This window comes from Eubalaena glacialis, chromosome 10 (genome assembly GCF_028564815.1).
Source record: "Eubalaena glacialis isolate mEubGla1 chromosome 10, mEubGla1.1.hap2.+ XY, whole genome shotgun sequence".
Classification (NCBI taxonomy): domain Eukaryota; kingdom Metazoa; phylum Chordata; class Mammalia; order Artiodactyla; family Balaenidae; genus Eubalaena; species Eubalaena glacialis.
In genome coordinates this window covers 59,625,092-59,640,629 of record NC_083725.1, presented here as the reverse complement: position 1 = coordinate 59,640,629, position 15,538 = coordinate 59,625,092, and the positions used below count along the sequence as shown (strand labels likewise).

Below are 15,538 nucleotides of genomic sequence, written 5' to 3'. Positions count from 1 at the left end.
TCAGAGGAGTCCCAAACACCGCGGCAATGAAGATGCATTAGTACTCCTGCCATGTGCAGTCAGTGATGTCAGACAATTACAGGTACATAAAGAATTCAGGTTGGGGATCAGTTCTTACTGGTTTCTTTGGGAAGTGTCCCCAGTCCACCCTGACTATTCTGCCACACTTAATTTTGTTCCTGGACCCACATGCCTACCTCTCCAAGATGTTTATATACACCTTTTTCAGCTTCTGAATCTGGTTTATTCTCTCATGTTTTACTACACTCCTTTCCTTTCTGTCTTCTATGGCTCACTTATTTTTTTCAGAGGGACACCTGGTTCAACTTTTAATGAAACAATTATTTGTTGAACTGAATTGATTATGGGCAAGAAACAGTAGCAGGTGCTGGATACTTATGCCATAATGGCCCACTATCTTGGGAGAAAACAAGCTTTCCCTTCTTATCCAGAATCAGAGCTACCTGCGCACCCTTTCATTTATGATATATAGGGCACGAACACATTTACCCAGAGGATTCTACATTCAAGTAATTTTACCACCATATCTGATATTAGTAGGAGCTGCGGAGAACCTTGCATCCCTAGCTGTTCAGGAAATATTATTATGCTTGAGTACCTATATAGGTACACAGGTAATAGTCTACCTATGTAGATATATAGGTAGTTACTATATATTAATTTCAAAAGAACTTCAAAAGAGCTAGCATAGTGAATTTAACATTTTTCAATAGAAAGGCCACATTAGCTGACCGGAAACCTAAAGGATACCATTCTTTACTCAGAAATCTAACAGATCCCTGAGGGCTGCCACTTGAAATTTCTCCTCACTTTTATGTGTTAAACTTCTTACTGTCTAGGGACCACAAAACAAAGTTCCTGTTGAATTCGTGAAGACAAGAAATAAATGATGGGAAAAACAAATATCAATACCCAAAAGGGTTCTTTATTTCTACATTTCCTCTACCACTGGCATGCCTTGGTCATTTACAAACCTAATCCGGGGCCAAGTTACGAACCTGATTTGAGAGAGACGGGCCTGGAGAGGTTAAGGCCTTGGCCAGCGGTTTATCATTAACCGGAAAGGGAACCCTGGCATTTCCCTTTCCACCAAATGACTTCTTAACCGGCCATCTTTCTTGAACACACAATTCATTTACAGTCTTGCTATGGAGCTGTGAAGCTGCTCTCCTACCGTGACTCGGGGGAAGGAAGCAAGAAGCACACACACAAAACGGCACCGTCAGTTAATTTTTCATGAATAACAGAAAAAGCACTGAACAATTTGAATCCCGGTTCCAGAGCTGTGGGTCACCAGGTCGAAAACTTGTAGCGGAGACAGTGGGTGGGGGAAGAGGAGTGGAAGGAAATGCCAGTAAAATTACCTTGACACCGCGGAAACTTGAAGACTTTCCTACCGACTAAAGCCCACCAACTTTTCTCAACAAACGAGCCATGGGAGGCGTGGGCTGAAGCGAACGGATTCGCCCGCGGCGCCGGATCAGAAGCACCCATCCCCTTCACCTTCCAGGTCGAGTCTGGAAGCCCGCGCACCGCACCCCCGGAGGAAGTTCGCGCCGGAGCCGGAAGAGCGCGGAATCCCGCGAGAAGCTGGGCGCTGGGAGCGCGAGGAGACACCGCGACCAACAAACGTGCTCTGGCGGGGGTAGCGGAGCCGGCGAGGGACCTATCAAATCAGGGCTCAGACAGCCCAACTCTCCATTCAAGTTCCCCAGTTGCCAGTCTTGGGACGGGTTCACACCTTCTCTAAAGAGCTAACTCTCACCACAGGCCTTCCGTTCCGAGCGCCCCTAGCAACCACCAGCGATTTAAAACTGAAGAACCTCACCTCTTTTTTAAACACGGAGGAAACAGGTTTCGAGAAGAAGCTAAGCAGTCTGCCTGAGGTCATCCAATAAATGGTGGACTGAAGATGAGGCCGAAGCACCTGCTGCAGAACCCAGTATAATACTGGCTCTCCGTGCCTGTGAGCATCCAAACGGCTCCAAGACTGGAAAGCGGAAGTAGGAATCAGTTGCCCTTCACAGTTCCTGTTTCTATATCTGTCTCAGACCACTGCGAGTTCCTTGAGGGCAGAGATTGTGCCTGACTTACGCTTATCTCCAGTACCCAGCAGTGCATGAAATATAACAAGGCCCAATGCTTGTTGAGCCTAGTTGAGCCTGTTCCCCACAGTGGACTGGTGCTTCTTAAGAGCAGAAACCATTGTCTTATTCATCTTTATTTCCCGGCACCCAGCGCATGTTTGTTGACTCTAACAGAAAGGAATTAACTGGAAGGCAGAACACATTGTGGTTAAGAATATGTGGACTTTCTGTCAGATGGGCCTGGATTAGAGCCCCACCTATGATACTTAATAGCTTACGATCTTGAACAAACTGTGTAATAATCTCTCTAGGACAGTGCCCTCATCTGTAAAAAGGCATGATACTAAATTGCATTTTCATCACAGGGTTATTGTGACGATTACATGAGATGCATACAAAAACATTCATCAGTAGAGCCTGGCAAATGGCCAACATGCAATAAACATTAACTATTATTATCATTACTATAAATTCTATACTGTTAGTGTTTACACTACATTTGGAGTTCCTAAACTATTAGATTCAAGGACCTTTGGAATATCCATTATGGCATATATGGGAAAAGTTCTAGAACACAAAGAACCTAGTAGATGGACAATATCTGGCACATAGGTGGTGTTCAAGAAATATTTGTTGAATATTAAATAAAAGAGTGAGCCACATATGCTTTTGGCGAGAATCATCAACCCACACACTGAATATGAGTAAATGCATTAAAGGTTGCTAACTAACTAACATCCGACAGGGAGAAAATGTCAGTGTTCCAAGTTCTGACTATAAACATAGAGGAGGAACAGCTATATAACCTACAGAAGGTATGAAGGCATAAAACAAGGCCAAAAACTGGGGACTTATTCTCAAGAAAATATGATCACAAATTTCTTTTAATATTTGGCCTTGTATATCCCTCCAAATTAAATATCACTTGTATTTTATGGTCAAAAATTGTTTACTTTGCAATATTTCCTATCTTGTTTTTATTACAGAACTATATATATTTTTTAAAGTACTGCTTAGTTAATTATAATTTGAGTTTAGATTCTGAAGACTTTGGGATCTATTTTAGAGACGTTATTTGATGGGATTTGGACCTCAGATTCTGCTGGAGAAATTAGATGATCGAAGGTCAATGCTCAAGGTGGTATGGTGATAGTAGACACTCTCTCCAGGTCATGACAGAAAGACCCAGTTCACATCCTGGCTCTTCCACATATTAGTTGAGTGACCTTGGACAAATTATTTCCTGTCTCTGAGTCTGTTTTTCGCAATTTCTAATATGAGGTTGCTGTTGCCCATTTCCCTGACTTCACCTGATAATTTATTGAAAGGACATATGCAGAGTTGCTGGCGTGTGGCATGTATACAATCACTGCCAGTTCCCTTCCTCTTTTAAAGGTAAAGATGAGCATGACACCTGTGGTAGCTGCCAATAATATTCATTCTCTTAGGCCCCCCTCTCAATCTAGGGTATGCAATCCTTCATCAAGAAAGAGTCTTCCTGAGAGGAGGAAACCTTTTTCTCAAATCAGAAGTGCGTATGACCAAATTTTACAAAATTTTTTTTTTTTTTTAACAAGACGGCTCATTAGGCAACAAACCACAGTGTAAAGTTCAGCTCAACCTCAGCGTGCTTTCTGGCTAGCTAATCTGGGCAGACTTTTAAATCATATTGGCTGGAAGATGAATACAGTGTTTCATTCGGCATCATTACAAATACCACCCTGGTGCTGGTAATATTCTTTGGACTGCCCATGATGCTTGGTGGCTAAGCTGCAAGTCAAGAGTTTAATTTAGCTTTCTGAGCATCTGCAGGTTTTGTTTTCAACAGAGAACTTCAGGTTACATAACTGTCTTGGCTTCTGCTTCAGAAGGTGAACCTTGACTCTCTAAATTAACTGTCAATACAGATCCTCAAGAGCAGAGCTTGTTGTACCTGGAAGCAATTTCCCCCCAAATCACTTGGAAGGTAACAAGATGGCTCTTGACCTCTTTAGATGCTTGGCAGAAGAAGCAGGAGAAAGAACATTCTAAGCATAACTAGGTAGTCATTAAAAGGAGAGATACAGCCTAGAAATCAGGCTAGGCTTTCTTTTTTCAAACTCTTTCTAACTTTACCCTGATGCTGTCCATACTCCAATGGACTGATCTGTTCCTTCTTACCAGTCACTGTTGTGGGTAGGCATTTTGCCAAGGGTTTTGGAGAAGGGTGTTGACCAAAGGGAAATGTAACATGATGAAAATGGGGCCCCTGGGAGCACATGGAAGCAAATGAGAGAGGAATACAAAGTGAATACACTGTTCTGTTTAACACATGAGAAATCAGGTTTGAATTAACACCTAACCCCAGCCCACAGGGTGCTTTCCATCTACTCAAGGGGACAGCACATTTCATTGTGACATGCAAAGTGCTAAGATGAACAATTTTTAGGAACATAGAGGAGGAATATTGGAAGAAGGGGGTAATCAGAGACTAATTAACAATAATATACAGTTCATATAATATGGGCCTATTTGCAGATATGGATGATATAATCAAAGCCTGAAGCTGGTACAAGGACGTTCATATAGTTAGTATAACTCAGGGCTTAGTCTTGTATCTAAATTTTCTGACTTCAAATCCTGTGTGTTTTCCCAGTAGTGACAGTAAGCCAAGGGCATGCAGAGGGGTTTCATATCAATATGCTACAGAAATGGAACTAAAATGTAAAGGGCTGGCAGGAGGAGGGTGGGGGAATTTGTTTTTAGTGAGTATATGAATTTCTATGTTACAAGATGAAAAAGTTCTAGAAATCTGTTGCACAACAATGTAAGTATACTTAACATTACTGAACCGTACATTTAAAAAATAGCTAAGGTGCTAAATTAATGTTATGTGTTTTCACCACAATAAAAAACCCCTAAAATGTAATATTATACTAATAATGTGTTATAATAACATAAGTACGCCAGTAACTGTCATCGATAATATAATAAATATAACTGATATGTATAGAGCCCTAACTGCATGCCAGGAGCTGTGTTAAACATTTAACATGGACTATCTCACTTATTCTAACAGCTCTTTTTGATAAATCCAAAGTTTAGATTAGGTAACATGCCTAAGGTCCTACACAACTAGAGCGTGAGCCGGCCTGACTGTAAAACCGTGGCCTCAACAGTCACCTCCCACGCCAACTCTCCTTTACTGAACTGTGCAATCGAAGTATGCAATTCAAAATCAGATACACATTCCTTCTTGTCTTGTACACACATGGAGAACTAGATAAAGATGACAACTCACCAAAGGTCAAAATGAAGTCACTGATAAACTGTCTAAAGGACAGGGTCTATAGTTGCTGTGACCACTCTGGTTGGTAGAGGCTCTGCACTGCTGAGGGCTAGTCAGATAACCAGCCTCCCAGTGTTCCTTCTCATTTAGATAGCCCTGTTGCATCATTTGCTTCAGAAGGAGGTCTTCCCAGGTAACGAGAGGATGTCTGTCTGTGACCTGACATCAAATGAGTCACTTCACTGTCATCATGTAGCAGGCACCTCAGTATACATCAAGTTCACCCTGTGGGAGCCCTGAAAGTTTCCTGATGAATTTTCTATTTCTTCTGAAGTAATTGTGTTTAACACCCCAGGCTGACTAATATCAGTGTGTGACCAAGTTAAGTACCGAGCTAGCCAGCTTTTGCAGTTGTGAAGGCAGAAAAACACAACTGGACAATGAGAAGAAGGTCACTGGACAAATACCATGTCTCAACTTCAGGCAGAGAGGGCAAACTATGAGCATGGGGTGTTTCCATTGCCGCCTTTGTATTTGGGTTTACAGGGAGCCTTGCTAATGAAAGTATGGTCCATGGGCAAGCAGCAGCAGCAAATCACCTGGGAGCTTGTTAGAAACAGAAAACTCAAGCCCCATCCCAGAGCTACAGAATAGGAATCTGCATTTTGAAATGATCCCCTGGTGATTCATATGCACATTAATATTTCAGAAGCCCTGATATTAAAAACGTGCACATTCTTACTTTTAAGAATTTAGTGTTTACTAAATGTTTAATTGCAAACTAAATTACCACATAAAAAGGAAACGATAATTGAATATACTAGGCAAGATTATCATACTAGTTTCACAATGCTTTCACATGGTTTTTCTACTTTAATCCTTTTAACAACCTTTATCTCCCCTATCTTCTTACTGATAGAGATATGGTTCAAAGAAGGTAAAAAGTTCACATCTCTAGGGCAGGATTTGAACCTGGCACTCCGGCTCTAGATCCCAAAACTTTCCCTGTAAATCACACTACCTCACTCGATGAATTCAGAAGATCACTCAGAATGGTCAGAAAAAGTAGGACTTGAACTGATACTTGAAGAATGGGTGAGGTTTGCAGAAAAGAAGGATTTCCAGAGGAGAGAAACAGCAAGCACATGAACACTTGGAGACTGGCATGAGAAAGGAGAAGGCTGTAGAAAATATTTAAATGTAGGGGTCATGTCCCCACAAGAGAAACAGGAAGAAAGAATGAAATGAGAGAAACCAGATCATGGAGGGCCTTAAAAGCTAGGCCAAAGGGTGTGGCTATTTGGTAACTCAACATAAGGAATGAATTTTCAGAAGATAAGTTATTCCAGTTTTATTCATTAGGCTTTTCTTGTAGGTTTTAGTACGCAATGGTAAATATACTTTAAAAATAAGAGATGGATAAATTCCAAGAAACACAGTGGAAAACTCTACACTACTGCACATGGCAATTGCACCTTCTGTAATTCTGCACCTGCTTCATCAACTGTTGGCTATATCCCAAGAGACCTGACATCACTGTTTTCTGACAGGGGCACAGAGGATTTGCCAGAGCACATGAGAATGTGTGAGGATGAAGAGAGCATTGGCTAGGAACACAGATGTCTTTTAAGTAGGGCACTGCGTGGATGATTCATCTCTAGCATATCAAAAGAATGTGGAGTAAGTAATGTTGCCAGAGTGGACCTGAAAATATACTATTAGGTCAATGATGTGCAAGTGAGAATGTTTTTCTAGGAAGGGTCACATATACAGAGCAAGTTGGTTCTTGAGCAATTTAACAAAACATAAATAGTTGCTGTTTAAATTAAGAACAGGAAACACAAAAGTTAACTGTATATATACTTAAAAAAGAAGTAGTTTAATAAAATGTGAAGATTAAGAAGGAAAATTGAGAAAGAAGAGAAGGGACTAAAATGTAAGTAGATGCCGAGGAAATGGGGAGAAGAGATAAAGAAGGAATAAGAGGAGAAGATGGTACAATGGGAAGATGATTTATTGAAAGTTATTTAGGTTTTTAATATCCATTATCTACTATTATAATGTTCTAACTCCATGTGGTAGATATTATACCCATTTCACAGAAAAAGAAACTGATACAACTAGAGATTGAGTAATCTGCCCAAAATTACATTGATGGTAAGTGGTAGAACTGAAATTCAAACATTGAATCCACTTAACCCCTAGGAGGCACTGAAGCCAAACCATGTTACTGACTTCTCTAACATCTGTTTCCTCATCTGTAAAATGAGCTAGTACCTGTAAAGCTACTGGATACAGTAAGCTCAACAAATAATGGCTATCAACCCTTCGAAAAGGATTAGTTAACAGACTACTGATAACTACAGTTCTAAAGCCTCCTTGCCTTCAGGTCCAAGTTTGAGAATCAAAAACTCTCTCGGGAATCCTAGATGTTTTGGCAAAGAATCCTCAAATCTACCAGGCACCAAATATTCCCTAGACTGAATCAACAATGTCTCCTACATATATGTCCTACTAAATGTTAAATGTACATAGGTTACACTGTGACTAATTAAATATACATCAAGTTTAATTCCATGTATCATTGTATCAGTAAGTATTACCTCTATCAACAAATTCTAAAAACCACAAAGGGAGTCTTTGTATTCAAAAAGCCTGGGAAGGACCAGGAGTGTAATCCTTACAGTATTCCACACAGAGGAAGGTAGTGAGAGCAGCCAGTGAGACCTACACCTTTCTACCTTTCTACCCCTTAGACTAAGGATCCTCACCTCTGTCTTCTTAATGATTGTCCTCCTTCCTATCCATTCTTTTCACAGCAGAGATAAGAGATTTTTTCCTAATGGCAATATTGATCTTGTCACTTTCCTACTTAAAACCATTTAACTGGCCCCACTGCCTTCAGACCAAAGATCAAACTCCAGTCGGGCATAAAGATCCTTGTATGATCTGAGCCCTCCTTAGCCATCCAGGCTCCACCAGACACTGGTCTAAACTCCAACCTATTGAACTGCTTTCACTTCCAAGGACAAGAGCTCCTTCTTGCTGTCCTACTTTTCTACTTCCTGTTCTTCCTCCTTTCCACTCTTCAGGGCTAATTTCTTAGAATTTCACATCCTGGCTTTGATATTTTTTTCTGCGTGGAGGCTTCTCTGATCCTCTTGTGAAGGTGCATTAAAGGTTCCTCCCTGGGCAGCCTATAAGACCCCCATAGCATTGCTTACATTGCATCGCAATTGCCCCGTAATTAGATTCTAAGCTCCACGAGGATGGAGAACATCTTTGATTTGTCCTCCAATGCTTAGTGCCATACATGGCACATAGTAAGCACTGAATAAACATCTGCTGAATACATTTTAAAACTCCGTGAAAAAAATCCTATTTTTCTGTGCTCAAAGCACAGTTTTTGGTTGTTGTTATTTGTTTTGGTTTTTTGCTTTTGTTAAATTTTAATTCCCTGTTGAAGAAAACTACGCATCAACAAATCTATAGTCAGAGCCCCAAGCCACAGACAAGGAAGTGAAGAGAGCAGGGTCATTAAAAGTGACCTCAAAGAGTCAATAGCCCCGGCAGCAAGTTCTGGGGTCCTTGGCCGGGTCTCTTACCCTCACCTCCGGGCTTTCCCTACCTAACCAGTGGAATTAATTCTAGTTGCTCAATTTTTCATTTCTGTTAGAACTTCAAGGTCCCTCAGTAAGCTTTGTATGGAGCAGGTGACAAAAATTAATTAATAGTTCAATGGGCATTGCTTTATTTTATTTTATTTTTTAAAAAAATTTATTTATTTCTATTTATGGCTGTGTTGGGTCTTCGTTTCTGTGCGAGGGCTTTCTCTAGTTGTGGCAAGCGGGGGCCACTCTTCATTGCGGTGCGCGGGCCTCTCACTATCGCGGCCTCTCTTGTTGTGGAGCACAGGCTCCAGACGCACAGGCTCAGTAGCTGTGGCTCACGGGCCTAGTTGCTCCGCGGCATGTGGGATCTTCCCAGACCAGGGCTCGAACCCGTGTCCCCTGCATTGGCAGGCTGATTCTCAACCACTGCGCCACCAGGGAAGCCCTATGGGCATTGCTTTAAATGTACTATGATTTTAACATGGAATCTGTATAATACCTATCCCGAAGGGTATACAAACTTTCAAAACCCTTTCAATTTCTCTTCAAAATGCATTCCAAAAAGAATTAGGTTATGGCATGGATTATACCCATTTTGCAGATGGAAACCAGAAGACAGAGAGGTCAGGGATAATTTTCTTTTGAGCACATAACAGAAGGTTTTGAAAAAGGGATATTTTCTTTCTCTAATTCCACTTCTTCCCTTTTGCCATCATACAGACTTCTCTCATACTATCTTTTTTTAAATAATTTTTAAAAAAATTTATTTTATTTACTTTATTTATTTATTTTTTCGGCTGCGTTGGGTCTTTGTTACTGCGCAGGGGCTTTCTCTAGTTGGGGCGAGCAGGGGCTACTCTTCATTGTGGTGGGCAGGCTTCTCACTGCGGTGGCTTCTCTTGTTGCAGAGCACGGGCTCTAGGCGCGCCGGCTTCAGTTGTTGAGGCATGTGGGCTCAGTAGTTGTTGCTCACGGGCTCTAGAGCGCAGGCTCTGTAGTTGTGGCTCACGGGCTTAGTTGTTACGTGGCATGTGGGAATCTTCCTGGACCAGGAATCAAACCCGTGTCCCCTGCATTGGCAGGTGGATTCTTAACCACTGTGCCACCAGGGAAGTCCCTCTCATACCATCTTTAATGCTTTACTGTGTTTGGATTTTTGTTTGTTTGTTTGTTTTTGTTTGTTTTATAAATCTTTTTTCTTCTAAACTTTAAGCTCCTTGCAGGCAGACGCTAGGTGTTACTTTTCTTTTTGTCCCTAGCTTAGGTTTTAGACTTGTGCAGACATGCAAACAATGTTTGCTGAAATGTTTGCCCAACTCTTAAGAGTTCTCTGCTAACTGTGTTCTTATGCTTACTGTCAGGTAAGCAACTCTGTCTTTATCAAAGAAAAACCTTAGTTTCAAAAGAAACAAGAATTTTCTGATTTTTGGCTTTTCACTTTAACAATAGAGGACCTACTTAAATATATTTTTCAAATACGTAACTCCTAGATATTAATGCAGATAGATGCAAATCTCTCTGGAGATCAATGGGTTACTGCCACATCTTAAAGGAGGCTGCTAGAGAGAGAGGAGCAGCTGAAGGTTTTGTAGGGGCTTTGTCACATGGTTCAATGGTAACAGTCGGGAATGAGTAGAGAAGAAAAACAAAAATAAAAACAAAAGCAACCATTCAATTAGTCCAGATGGAGAAAAACAGCCCATAAGCTAATTGATTATTAGCTATCATGACAGCTGATTACAGTGTCTGCCTGTAAAAACAGAGGGCCAAAAAAAAAAAAAAAGCACAGCTCCATTTGGCTGCCTTTCATTGGTTCAATGGTAAAATTCCCTCCAAATAGATGATGCAGTGCAATCCAGCCCTTCTTGGGTAATAAAGTGAACCCAATGATGTTTTATGGTGGGAGGTCTGGTCAGCTGAGCAGCCTTGCCGACTGTGGCTCGGATTGTCTTGGGAGCTAAGTGCTACATCAGTCACACTTCTGTGCATAAAGGCAGACCTCTGGGATACCTCTTTTCTGTGCCGGAGTGACTTACAAGCGATGACACTATTAGGGCTAAAGATCCACTGTCAGGCAAACCATCTGCATCTAGGTGTTTCCTTAGGATTGAAGATGATTTGCCCTCAAGCCTGCTCTCCACTCCCCCTGGTGGCCTGTGACTGTTAGTGGCCCATTCTGCTCATGCAATTACAAAGACAAATGTAGCACATGCCCTTGGGAGGAAAGATAGATCATAAACAGCAAGTTACAATGCAGTACACTGAATTCTTTGATGGTGCTCTTGGGGCCCAAAGGAAGCACACACTTTTGCTGTTGGGCAATTGGGGGTAGAGAAGACTTCTCAGAGCAGGTCTAGAACTGGGCTTCTAAAGTCAGTAAGAGTTTTTCAGACATGTAAAATACATACCACTGGATCTAACAAAGATTAAATTTTCAAATAAAGAAGTATTTTGTTATTTATGAAAGTAATACTATTACTATTAATTGGGAGGCAGAGTGTTTTGGCAGGGAAACAACATGCATGAAGGCATTAAGAAACATACCATGCTGGATAGGGACTTCCCTGGTGGCACAGTGGTTAAGAATCCACCTGCCAATGCAGGGGATACGGGTTCGAGCCCTGGTCCGGGAAGATCCCACATGCCGCGGAGCAACTAAGCCCGTGCGCCACAACTACTGAGCCCGCGTGCCACACCTACTGAAGCCTGCGCACCTAGAGCCCATGCTCTGCAACAAGAGAAGCCACCACGGTGAGAAGCCCGCACACTGCAATGAAGAGTAGCTCCTGCTCGCCTCAACTAGAGAAAAGCCCGCACACAGCAATGAAGACCCAACGCAGCCAAAAAAAATAATAAATAAATAAATAAAATAAATTTTAAAAAATTAAAAAAAAAAAAAAGAAACATCCCATGCTGGAAACAAGTAACAGTTCTTTGTGGCTAGAAGAGGAGGGGAGTGACAATGGAATTCTCGGTTTAGCAAGATGACTTTGTTGGCAGAGTGGAGAGTGGATTGATAGGTTAAGAGAGGGAGATGGAGTCAAGGAGACCAATTAGGCAGCTGCTACAACAAGTTCAGTCAAGATGAATGGAACTACCCTCTGAGGGGACAATACGAGGAAACATTGCCCTGGGGTAAGAAGAATCAGCAGCAACCAGGTTCTAACACATTGCAAGGCCAGCTTGTGCCTCCCGGGCCAGGCCAGTCTCCGGGCAAGTGAAGGTCACATTCACGTCCAGACACCTGCAGCCAGGGCTGGTTTTGTTCTTAGTCTCTGGCACCTACAGATGCTAGAGCAGCAGTTCTCAGCTCTGCCTGCACCTCACCTGGGAACCACTTTTATAATGTAGGTGCCTCAGCTCCACTCCAGACCTACTGAATCAATCCCTGGGCAGATCTCCACTTATTAAGTGCCCCACACAGCCAGAACTGAGAACCACGGCTCAGCAGTCACGCACAACAGTGACTTTTACTCAGTGCCTTTCTCAAAAAGTCTCCACGTGTGTGTGCCTGGCTGTGGGGACCGATGGTAACTGGATGGGGATACCCCTGCACCAAGCTGATCATTCTAGGGAAGGCAGCAATGTCAGCAGAGGAGCAAGCGAGGCCCTACCACTATGTGACTTGAGTGTCTCGCTCTTGAAAGCTTCGAAAATGCCTCTGAACACACCCAAACGAGGGGTTCCAAAAGAATTTAGGGGGCTGACTCCACAAAGGCAGAATAGAATATAGATTCTCAGTTACCCAGTGACCATCAATAATGATGCAGGAGAAAACAAAGATCTTAGCCTTGGTCCCCCATGATCGGGCTGGGCCACTTCCATAAGTTTCACCTGTATGGTACACTCTGACTCTGCAACCAGAACTCTGCACACTGGGGACAAGGCAATCATAGTGAAAAGAATGACATCCATCTGAATTATGTCTCAGTAACTAAAATCGTTTCAGTTTCCCAAGCTCTTAATCTACAGAAGATACTACGCTAAGTACATTGCATTCCTTATCCTGTTCAAGACTCTCCAAAACCCTAGGAGAGAATTCTTAGATTCAAAACCCTAGGAGATAATTCTTAGATTCTACAGATGGAGAAATGAGATTCTGAGAGCCCAAGTAACTTGGGAAAGCTTACCGAGCTAGGAAGGGACCGATCCAACCCTGAACCCAGATCAGATCAAACCCGTCTGGTAAACACCACTCTTACTGCTTACATGTCTCCAGGATTCGTAGCCCATTTTGGAATGTAAAGTCCTTGAGACCAAAGGCTAAGTAAAATTTAGGATTATCTTTGAGTCTCTCCCTTAGACCTTCTCTACTTTTATTTTTTGAATTACTGGATTTTTTGAGAGAATCAGGTCAGGGAAATTCTGTCAATATAAGGACCCTCTCTCCTGCTGCCCACTGGGTCTGAACACCCTTAGTGGAGGCAGCATTCAAGAGGCTACCTCTGCCAAGTGCCGATCCTGTTCTCTCAGGGGAGAAAACAAACTACACTGGGAGCCTGAGAGTCCTTTCTGCATTTAGTGTATAAATCTATTGAGCATATTAGTTACTTTTAGAAGTGAAGCTGGACACTCAGGGAGAATTTTGCTAAGAAAGGAGTAGCCGGGCCTTTAGCACATGAGACTCAGAGTTCAGTGACTTGGTCAAAGCCAGCTTTTAGTAGACATGCTTTTACCTACTATTTTGGATATTTTGTTATGTCCAGGAAGGAAGAGAAGGGGAATAGTTATGGGCAAGGCTATAAGGACACTGAGACTGCAAAACTGAGATCAGTGTGAATGCATGAGTTCATTCATTCAACAGATATTTATGATTGAGCAACTAACTGTGGGCAGTTTTTTATTTGTGTGGTTCCAACATGCATGAATTTCCACTGTTAAGGTTTAATTAAGGAACACCAGTTCCCTGACAACACGATTCAAATTTCGGTTACCGCAATATATTAACTGTGAGCGAGTGAGTAAATCATAAACTTGCTATTAGCTCTTTGTTCCACAAATCACTACATAGTAACAGATGCACATCATGATCAGCAACTCATCACGTCACTTCTTTCAAAGTCTGCTGGGAATGGGTCACTGCAGACCTGTTGTTCAGTTCACACACAGACAGCAAAGCATGTCGTTGTTTTGCCTCCTCATCTCCTAGTGGTAAGCCCACATGCCATTTTACAGAAATGGATAATCCAAAGAAGGAACTTGCCAACGACGATGAAAGTGCAGCATAGAAACAAAAAGTGACAATGCTGTAAGTGAAATTCAAATGGAACAGTGGAATTTTAGAAGACATAACTGATCGTGGGAATGTTGACACTGTCACCCTTTGAGAAAGACCAGATATGCAGCCAGGGGAACTTACTAAAGGCAAACTTAGGAACATAAATGAAGAAAGGGGTTGGGATGAAAAGGATGAAGATGTCCCAGAGGAAATAACACTGGCAAAAAAAGTGCACATTAAAAGAACTCTGAGATATTTCATAACACTGAAAGGGATAAAAGGTTGGAAGCTGATCCAAACCTAGAAAGGAGTGTGACAATTCACTAAGGCATAGGAAAGCTCAATATCTTAGACAATGGTATGTTTTCCCCACTGATTATTCAGATGTCATCTTTATGACCAACCCCTATGATGCAAAAGCAAGGACTGCTTGTATTAAGTGCCAGGCATCAGAAAAAACAGTCCCTGAGGAGCTTCAAGATGGCGGAAGAGTAAGACGGGGAGATCACCTTCCTCCCCACAGATACATCAGAAATACATCTACATGTGGAACAACTCCTACAGAAGGCCTACTGAACGCTGACAGAAGACCTCAGACCTCCCAAAAGGCAAGAAACTCCCCCACGTACCTGGGTAGGGCAAAAGGAAAAAGGAAAAACAGAGACAAAAGAATAGGGACGGGACCTGCACCAGTGGGAGGGAGCTGTGAAGGAGGAAAGGTTTCCACGCACTAGGAAGCCCCTTCGCGGGCGGAGACTGCGGGTGGCAGAGGGGGGAAGCTTCGGAGCCACGGAGGAGAGCGCAGCCACAGGGGTGCGGAGGGCAAAGCAGAAAGATTCCCGCACAGAGGATCAGTGCTGACCAGCACTCACCAGCCCGAGAGGCTTGTCTGCTCCCCCGCCGGGGCGGGCGGGGGCTGGGAGCTGAGGCTCGGGCTTCGGTCGGATCGCAGGGAGAGGACTGGGGTTGGCGGCGTGAACACAGCCTGAAGGGGTTAGCGCACCACAGCTAGCCAGGAGGGAGTCCGGGAAAAAGTCTGGAGCTGCTGAAGAGACAAGAGACCATTGTTTCCTAGTGCGCGAGGAGAGGGGATTCAGAGCGCCGCGTAAACGAGCTCGAGACGGGCGCGAGCCGCGGCTATCAGCGCGGACCCCAGAGACGGGCATGGGACGCTAAGGCTGCTGCTGCAGCCACCAAAAAGCCTGTGTGCAAGCACAGGTCACTATCCACACCTCCCCTCCCGGGAGCCTGTGCAGCCCGCCACTGCCAGCGTCCCGTGATCCAGGGGCAGCTTCCCCGGGCGAACACACGGCGCGCCTCAGGCTGCTGCAAC

The 15,538-nt window shown here is 43.1% G+C and overlaps 1 protein-coding gene across 11 annotated transcripts in view; it reads right to left on the bottom strand.

Moving 5' to 3' along the window:
- The window catches only part of DLG2 (discs large MAGUK scaffold protein 2), an 802,852-nt gene that overhangs the window by 218,986 nt on the left and 568,328 nt on the right, over positions 1-15,538 (bottom strand). The window contains exon 1 of one of the 11 annotated variants that reach the window (XM_061202787.1): positions 15,078-15,118. The exons of the other annotated variants lie outside the window; for them this stretch is intronic. The gene's annotated coding sequence lies outside the window, so the exon portion shown is untranslated. Of the gene's footprint in view, positions 1-15,077; positions 15,119-15,538 lie in introns of those variants that run through there. 11 annotated transcript variants of the gene reach the window in all.